The sequence below is a fragment of the Trichomycterus rosablanca genome, chromosome 2, assembly GCF_030014385.1.
Source record: "Trichomycterus rosablanca isolate fTriRos1 chromosome 2, fTriRos1.hap1, whole genome shotgun sequence".
Lineage (NCBI taxonomy): Eukaryota > Metazoa > Chordata > Actinopteri > Siluriformes > Trichomycteridae > Trichomycterus > Trichomycterus rosablanca.
This window is the reverse complement of record NC_085989.1, coordinates 39,112,515-39,121,830: the sequence shown is the minus strand read 5'-3', so window position 1 is coordinate 39,121,830 and position 9,316 is coordinate 39,112,515.

Below are 9,316 nucleotides of genomic sequence, written 5' to 3'. Positions count from 1 at the left end.
AACTAGACCTATTTATATGGGTCAGCAACTGCAGTCATAATTAATAATGTCAGAATAATATTCTACATTGATGTATGCATGTTTTTGCCCCAGCATATTTTCACAAAAGCCAAAAGGTCAAAGACATGTGGGTTCCAAATATCTAGTCACAGAAAAAATAATTAAGTTTCATAATTCATAACAAACCAATGAACCAAAACATGCACAGATTGTGCAACGTGTCATATCAAAGTTCATGTTTTATTTTGTTTTAATTAAACTGAACTTCACATTAATACTTGCCCTTGGTTTTGGAATTGAAAGTCAAACAAGCTCATAGTCAGGTTTGATGAACCAGTACCCTCCAATTACTAGTCCAGTATAAAAGCAGCCAGTCCATTTGAGGCAAAGAGTATTGAAACTATGGACTCCTGAAAATAAATTAATGAAGTCATTTCAAGCCGCTCAGGTGGAGCAGTGGTAATACGCTAGCACACCAGAGCTGGGTTTACTAATACATCATATCGAAACTCAGCTCTGCCACACGGCTGGGCTGGGCGGCTGCATGAACAACGATTGGCTGTTGTTCATAGGGTTAGGGACAAGCCAGATAATGGGTCCTCATAACTGGTGCAATGACGACCCCTGCTGGCTGATTGATGGTGCCTGCACAGGGCTGAGGATTAATGCTGATCAGGGTGTGGCTCTCCGTGCACAGTGCTGATCGGTATATATGAACTCGACTCGTATGGGTGAAAAATGCAGTCTGTACTGATCATGTGTCGGAGGGGGCGTGTGTCAGTTGAGAAGCGTCCTCAGTCAGCGCTGGAGGGTTGAATCAGTGGAGGATGCAATCAGGGTAATTGGACATGACTAGATTAGGGGAGAAAATCGTGGGGAAAGGTTGGAAAAATAGAAAATAAAAAATAAATAAGTAATTTCAATTTATTTAATTAATTAGATTCCATATCTTTTGAAACATTAACAACCTGGTTGTGTTAGTGCCACAGAGCACCAAGATCCTGAAGACCTTGGTTCAACCAAATACTCCAGTCTGTGAGGAGTCTTCCTCTAGGTGTAATTTTCCTGCAATGTAGTGGTATCTCATCCAGTGTTTACTCCTGCCTTGTGCTTATTGTTAATAGATCCACCACAACTCTAACTAAGAGGAATCAGTAAATAAAAATTAATGTGTCATGTGGCACATTAGAAACATAGAAATATACCATGTCTATGTAAGTTTTAAAAAAAGCTTTGCAGCACTGGTAGATTAGAGCAGATCAGTTTGAAAGCTTGAACATTGTAGCAAGATTAGCTGCAAAAATTATTTTCAATTTATCGTAACAACGGTACTGTGGCTCCAAACCCACTGTAGCATTTTGACCAACATAAGCCACCATGGTCTACCCACGTGATCAGGATTATTTTCTAACACACAGGCCAAATCTCATATGACTTAGTCCTCACTACACATGCATCTACTAAGCTTTTTACATAATGGTGTTCAAAGTTTAAAGTGAAATTACTAACCAAGAAAACCCCACTGAACAATGAAAAAATTTAAAATACAAATGTGTTGATGTAAAAGTACATTCGTGACCATAGAAATGTAGTAAAGTAAGATTTAGCTATATCACACATAAAAATTGCTTTTTTTGTTTATTTTTTTCTCTAACCATTTTATCCTGCTCAGCCTCAACATGGGAATAGCTAATTTATCTTCTGAATCTGAACACTAGGACAAAACCGATTCAGGTGTCGACAGAATATGTAGAAGTCTTCACACACACAGTCCAGAGACAATGATTGATCTGGAATCTGTGTTCGAATAAACAAATATTTTCTTTTCTAAATAGATAGACAAAATTGTTTAACAGCACCCACTTTACCTTTTTGAAAATAATATGATATGAATATTGTACAATATATTCCTACACAAGAAGTCAACAATACAACACATATTTTAACATATTTTTAGATTCCTAATTAACTGTGCCTCATTAAGTGTTAATTTCTAAATGCAGATGTTGGCAGTTTTTGATCGTTTCCTAAGATCTTTGGCGATCGCGGAGTAACCACCCTTGACAGACAAGCTACCTTCAGAGATGGCGTGACCGCACCTCTCTGACCGGAGACCCATAGACGAATCCACACTGGACACTGGCTTTATCAGTGACAGGGTGGATACTCTGCTCCTTTTTATTGCTGCTCTGTGTATACTAAGCCCCTCACTCTTTTGTGTCTCTTTTTCCAAATGTAAGTAATTACACATTGGTGGACTAAGTAGCTGGTGCTGTGATAACTGAGTTTTCACCTCCGTTCTTTTGCCTTACTTACTTACTTACTTGCCTTACTTACTTACTGACACACACAGGGAACGGCGTAGACTTATGTCCCTGTGGGGCAAACGTATCTTTTCTTTTCTTGACAACATGTGGAGTGTGATATGTCTTACTCCACTATGCGCTGTTCTAATCTCTTCCTTTACCTCTCCGCTTTAAGCCACAGTTTTTATTTGGTCATTTTGTTTCTTTCATTTGTTTCTGTTATTTTGGCTTTATTTTGCACTTACATCTTTGTTTGTGGCTTGTTAAACAATAGTATTGTTCTACCTTGGTTAAGCATCATTAATATTGGGTTTATCCTCGCTATTTTTGCAAGTACTGGGCTACATCAGCCATCTCAGTGGCAAGGTGACCTGCCCAGTTACACATCATCAGGGTTCTGGAGACTGAACTTGGGCTCAAACATCATTTGTGAGGTGTTCAGCATGTTCATATCATGTCCAGGTACTTCACCACATGTTTTCATCCTCCTCCATAAGAATGCAGAAGGTGGATAATAAAAAATTGCCTCTGTAGGAGAATGGCAAGGTGTGTGGTTGCCTGCAATAGATAGATGCATTGTGGATGTCACCACTGCCTTGTGCCCAGATGGAGATATTTAGATTTTTTTACTGTGAATATCCTAACATTTAAATGTAAGGCTTATGAAGTCATTCACACTTAACTATCGTATCATCAATTAGAAAAATATAGAGAAAGTTACTATAATGGCCTGCTATTTATGTTAAAAAATCTGATTTCTGATACATTTCTCAAAGAAAAATCTAAAAAGTTATAAATTCTGAAGGACACAAGAACACAAAGCCCTGTGATTCATGAAAAAGCAATAGAAACCCATTGTGCTGTGCCATTCTGTGTGAAACTGAGATTAATTGAGTGGACTTGAGTTCTCAGCACAGACTGACAGATCCCATTATTCGACTGGAGCAGTTCATTTACAATTTAAGACCTTTGGGCATTCTTCTCTTTATCCTCAACACAGAAGCACACTGTCAAATTCTACACCCACCCAATACCACAGAGATGGTCCTGCACCTCCCCCTGCTGCCAGAATAAACTCGTGCATGAATAGCAATGCAACTCGGTTACGAGTAGAAGTTTCACATACTTTTGGGGATGTAGTGGGATTACTTAAAATGTTGAAAGGGGTGTGAGGTGTACAGGTGCATTTGAGAGGTAGTGGGATTATATAAAATGTTGAAGGGGTGGGAGGTGTACAGGTGAATTTGAGAGGTAGTGGGATTATATAAAATGTTGAAAGGGGTGTGAGGTGTACAGGTGCATTTGAGAGGTAGTAAGATTATATGAAATGTTGAAGGGGTGTGAGGTGTACAGGTGCATTTGAGAGGTAGTGGGATTATATAAAATGTTGAAGGGGTGTGAGGTGTACAGGTGCATTTGAGAGGTAGTGGGATTATATAAAATGTTGAAGGGGTGTGAGGTGTACAGGTGCATTTGAGAGGTAGTAAGATTATATAAAATGTTGAAGGGGTGTGAGGTGTACAGGTGCATTTGAGAGGTAGTAAGATTATATGAAATGTTGAAGGGGTGTGAGGTGTACAGGTGCATTTGAGAGGTAGTGGGATTATATAAAATGTTGAAGGGGTGTGAGGTGTACAGGTAAATTTGAGAGGTAGTGGGATTATATAAAATGTTGAAGGGGTGTGAGGTGTACAGGTGCATTTGAGAGGTAGTGGGATTATATAAAATGTTGAAGGGGTGTGAGGTGTACAGGTGCATTTGAGAGGTAGTGGGATTATATAAAATGTTGAAGGGGTGTGAGGTGTACAGGTAAATTTGAGAGGTAGTGGGATTATATGAAATGTTGAAGGGGTGTGAGGTGTACAGGTGCATTTGAGAGGTAGTAAGATTATATGAAATGTTGAAGGGGTGTGAGGTGTACAGGTGCATTTGAGAGGTAGTGGGATTATATAAAATGTTGAAGGGGTGTGAGGTGTACAGGTGCATTTGAGAGGTAGTAAGATTATATGAAATGTTGAAGGGGTGTGAGGTGTACAGGTGCATTTGAGAGGTAGTGGGATTATATGAAATGTTGAAGGGGTGTGAGGTGTACAGGTGAATTTGAGAGGTAGTGGGATTATATAAAATGTTGAAAGGGGTGTGAGGTGTACAGGTGCATTTGAGAGGTAGTAAGATTATATGAAATGTTGAAGGGGTGTGAGGTGTACAGGTGCATTTGAGAGGTAGTGGGATTATATAAAATGTTGAAGGGGTGTGAGGTGTACAGGTGAATTTGAGAGGTAGTGGGATTATATAAAATGTTGAAAGGGGTGTGAGGTGTACAGGTGCATTTGAGAGGTAGTAAGATTATATGAAATGTTGAAGGGGTGTGAGGTGTACAGGTGCATTTGAGAGGTAGTGGGATTATATAAAATGTTGAAGGGGTGTGAGGTGTACAGGTGCATTTGAGAGGTAGTAAGATTATATGAAATGTTGAAGGGGTGTGAGGTGTACAAGTGAATTTGAGAGGTAGTGGGATTATATAAAATGTTGAAAGGGGTGTGAGGTGTACAGGTGCATTTGAGAGGTAGTGGGATTATATGAAATGTTGAAGGGGTGTGAGGTGTACAGGTGCATTTGAGAGGTAGTGGGATTATATAAAATGTTGAAAGGGGTGTGAGGTGTACAGGTGCATTTGAGAGGTAGTAAGATTATATGAAATGTTGAAAGGGGTGTGAGGTGTACAGGTGCATTTGAGAGGTAGTAAGATTATATAAAATGTTGAAGGGGTGTGAGGTGTACAGGTGCATTTGAGAGGTAGTGGGATTATATAAAATGTTGAAGGGGTGTGAGGTGTACAGGTGCATTTGAGAGGTAGTAAGATTATATAAAATGTTGAAGGGGTGTGAGGTGTACAGGTGCATTTGAGAGGTAGTAAGATTGTATGAAATGTTGAAGGGGTGTGAGGTGTACAGGTGCATTTGAGAGGTAGTGGGATTATATAAAATGTTGAAGGGGTGTGAGGTGTACAGGTGCATTTGAGAGGTAGTAAGATTGTATGAAATGTTGAAGGGGTGTGAGGTGTACAGGTGCATTTGAGAGGTAGTGGGATTATATAAAATGTTGAAGGGGTGTGAGGTGTACAGGTGCATTTGAGAGGTCCCAACCATTGAGAAGTTACAAGTTAGGACCTGTCAGGTTTACAATGACAGACAGTTCCCCCTCCAACAGGGGCCAACAATACAGTGGGGAAAATAAGTATTTGATCCCCTGTTGATTTTGTAAGTTTACCCCCTTACAAAGACTTGAACAGTCTATAATTTTTATGGAAGGTTTATTTTAACAGAGAGAGACAGAATATCAACAAAAAATCCAGAAAAAAAACATTAAAAAAGGTTATGAATTAATTTTTATTTAATTAAGGGAAATAAGTATTTGATCCCCTACCAACCAGCAAGAATTCTGACCCCCACAGACCGGTTATGTGCCCATGAGGCACACAAATTAGTCCTGTCCCTGTATAAAAGACTCCTGTTTCTTCCGTTCAAATCTCTCGACCGCCATGGGCAAGACCAAAGAGCTATCAAAGGACGTCAGGGACAAGATTGTAGACCTGCACAAGGCTGGAATGGGCTACAAGACCATCAGCAAGAAGCTTGGCGAGAAAGAGACCACTGTTGGTGCGATAATTCGAAAATGGAAGAAATACAAGATCACAGTCAATCGCCCTCACTCTGGAGCTCCATGCAAGATCTCACCTGGTGGGGTAAGAATGATTCTGAGAAAGGTGAGGTCAGTCCAGAATTACACGGGAGGAGCTTGTCAATGATCTCAAGGGAGCTGGAAGCAGAGAAATGCTGGATATGACCCCAAGAACACCAGCCCCACTGGGCATTTCTCTGCCTCCAAACACGGCGAGTGGAGTTGATGCCAAAGAGCTCAATTTTTGTCTCATCTGACCATATCACATTCTCCCAAGCTTTCTCTGAATCATTCAGGTGTTCATTGGCAAACTTCAGACGGGCCTGTACATGAGCCTTCTTGAGCAGAGGGACTTTGCGGGCACTGCAGGATCTCAATCCATTACGGCGAAGTGTGTTACTAATGGTTTTCTTGGTGACTGTGCTCCCAGCTCCCTTGAGATCATTGACAAGCTCCTCCCGTGTAATTCTGGACTGACCTCACCTTTCTCAGAATCATTCTTACCCCACCAGGTGAGATCTTGCATGGAGCTCCAGAGTGAGGGTGATTGACTGTGATCTTGTATTTCTTCCATTTTCGAATTATCGCACCAACAGTGGTCTCTTTCTCACCAAGCTTCTTGCTGATGGTCTTGTAGCCCATTCCAGCCTTGTGCAGGTCTACAATCTTGTCCCTGACGTCCTTTGATAGCTCTTTGGTCTGGCCTATGGCGGTCGAGTGATTTGAATGGAAGAAACTGATTCTGTGACAGGAGTCTTTTATACAGGGACAGGACTAATTTGTGTGCCTCATGGGCACATAACCGGTCTGTGGGGGTCAGAAATCTTGCTGGTTGGTAGGGGATCAAATACTTATTTCCCTTAATTAAATACAAATTAATTTATAACCTTTATTTAATGTTTTTTTTCTGGATTTTTTGTTGATATTCTGTCTCTCTCTGTTAAAATAAACCTTCCATAAAAATTATAGACGGTTCAAGTCTTTATAAAGGGGTAAACTTACAAAATCAGCAGGGGATCAAATACTTATTTTCCCCACTGTATGTGTTTAGGTACATCCATGTCTGAAAATATTTTGTCCACTAGCTGATGAACAAATATTTAAAACACACAGAATGATTAAGGTTTATATCTAGATAAGAGTTAATGAGAGTCATAATACTAAAATGTTGGCTGTCAATACAGAGACCTGTACATGTATTGATTCTCTGTACAAACTGATACAACAGTGGGAAAAAAAATCCAAGCACAATCCTTTCTTTACTAATTATTTAGATAAAGCTATAACAAATGTGTAAATACTGTCACATGAAAGAAATACAGTTTATAGCCAAAAGTATGTGGATTTCAAAGCCATGGGCATTGGAGTCCCCAGACCCCTTTACAGCCTTGACTCCAAAACTTTTGGAGTACGACTGAAAGGAGGCTACATGAAACTGTTGCCACAAAGTGAAAAGCATATAATCAATAATTATCATATAATCAATATAATTTATCTTATACAGCTACTACAATAGGCATGATTAAAACACCTGAGCATCAATTAGGACGGTAGCCCACACACTTTGGGCCAAATAGTGTTTCTGCATGTAGCATGTAGTACTTTAATTTTACAGTGCTTTAAATTTGTAACAGACTTATTTTTATTATTTATTCCATATGTTATGACTAAGTATTTATGATTATTGGCCTTATAAGTTACCTCTGGCACTAGAGGGTCACGGGGGTTATGGGCTACTGCAAAACATAAAGAAAGAGCAAGAGCTACAGCATTGATTTTAGTAAAGTAAGCAAGAACTATTTTATTAATCCACAGTTTTAAGCTTTATAACTCTTACATGAACTTGATTTCAGCATAACAAAACTTGGACTCATACACATAGAATTAAGGAAATGGCTGCATTAAACTAGGTGCCAAATGGCATATTTAAGTTCTTTACATGCAGCAAGTTTAAGTTAATTATTATTAAACTGCCAATGCCAACTGTACTAGCAAAACAAAATTAAGTTTATTTTTCAACACTTTTGGCACATAAGTAGAAAAATATTTACATCCATGTAGCTCCAACATAGCTTTGGCCTCAGTACTGTTCCACTCTTATTTAGCATCTGTAAATGGGTTAATTTATTTGATCTTTGCAGGTACAGGGCTTTACATGCATACTTTGTCCAATTACAAATGAAGTCTTCAGTCACTTAGCTGAATGATGTAATATTTTGGAACAGCAGCATATTTTGGTAGTACTGCCATGTCACATTTAAACCCTACATAATATTGCTGATCTTAAAACATCTGCTAGTTTATATGGCAAAAGTTGGTTTACAACATGGTTGAACCACTAGGAACTTAGTAATCACACTTAATTAGCTTCAGCTGTGATATGTTATATAAACACCTCCCAGACATTAAAGATGTTCAAGGTGTGTTGCAACCATGGTGAAAACTAAGGTGCTGTCAATACAAACTGAGAGAGGAGATCATTTCATCACACCATAAAGTCACTGTGTGTGAGAAACTTGTTAGGAGTTAGAGACACCATGTTAGAAGTTGTGTCCCTCTGAGCAGCCTAGTTTGGCCAGCATTTGGGGGCATGGAGATGCAGTAGTATGTTGATCTGTCAGCCTCTTAAAGTTGACCTGTGTCTTGTGTCCATATGCACTGCCTTGCTGGGATTCAAACAAAGCCATCAAACCTCAATGAGTTGGAAGCTTCTGCATGAAAAGAATGGGTGAAGGTTCCACAAGAGAGGAGTCAGAAGCTTATTAGACATTATAAAAGTAAAAGGATGTTCCACCAAGTACTGAGGTTGGGGGTTGGATAATAGCACACATGGACATTTTTCAAGAGAGCTAGATTGTTTTCATTTAATTTAAAATTACAGCAGCTTATCAAAATTGGTTGTATGTATCAATAAATATTATGTCTCTGTTAACTAAGATTTCTTATTGTATTGTTATTGTATTTTTTATTCAATTTGATATACTTCACTATATCAAAGTGTATACTAAGTGTATACACTATACTAAGTGTGTGTGTGTGTGTGGGGGGGGGGGCAATCATTCCAATTGCAATTGGATGTACTTACCAACCACATCTATCTTCACCTATCTTGCACATACTTTTATTGGTCACTTTGTGTATATATTATTAATGAGAGCAGACCATATATTGGTCCTTACACTTCGTCACCCACCCCCTACCTCATTCATTAATGAAAAGCGGCCCTTATAGGGACCTCCAATGATGAGATAATGAGAAATTGATGATACTAGTTCAGAAAATAAGCAATAAATGTAAATTATGGGTACATTTGGAGGGCTCTTCAAAAA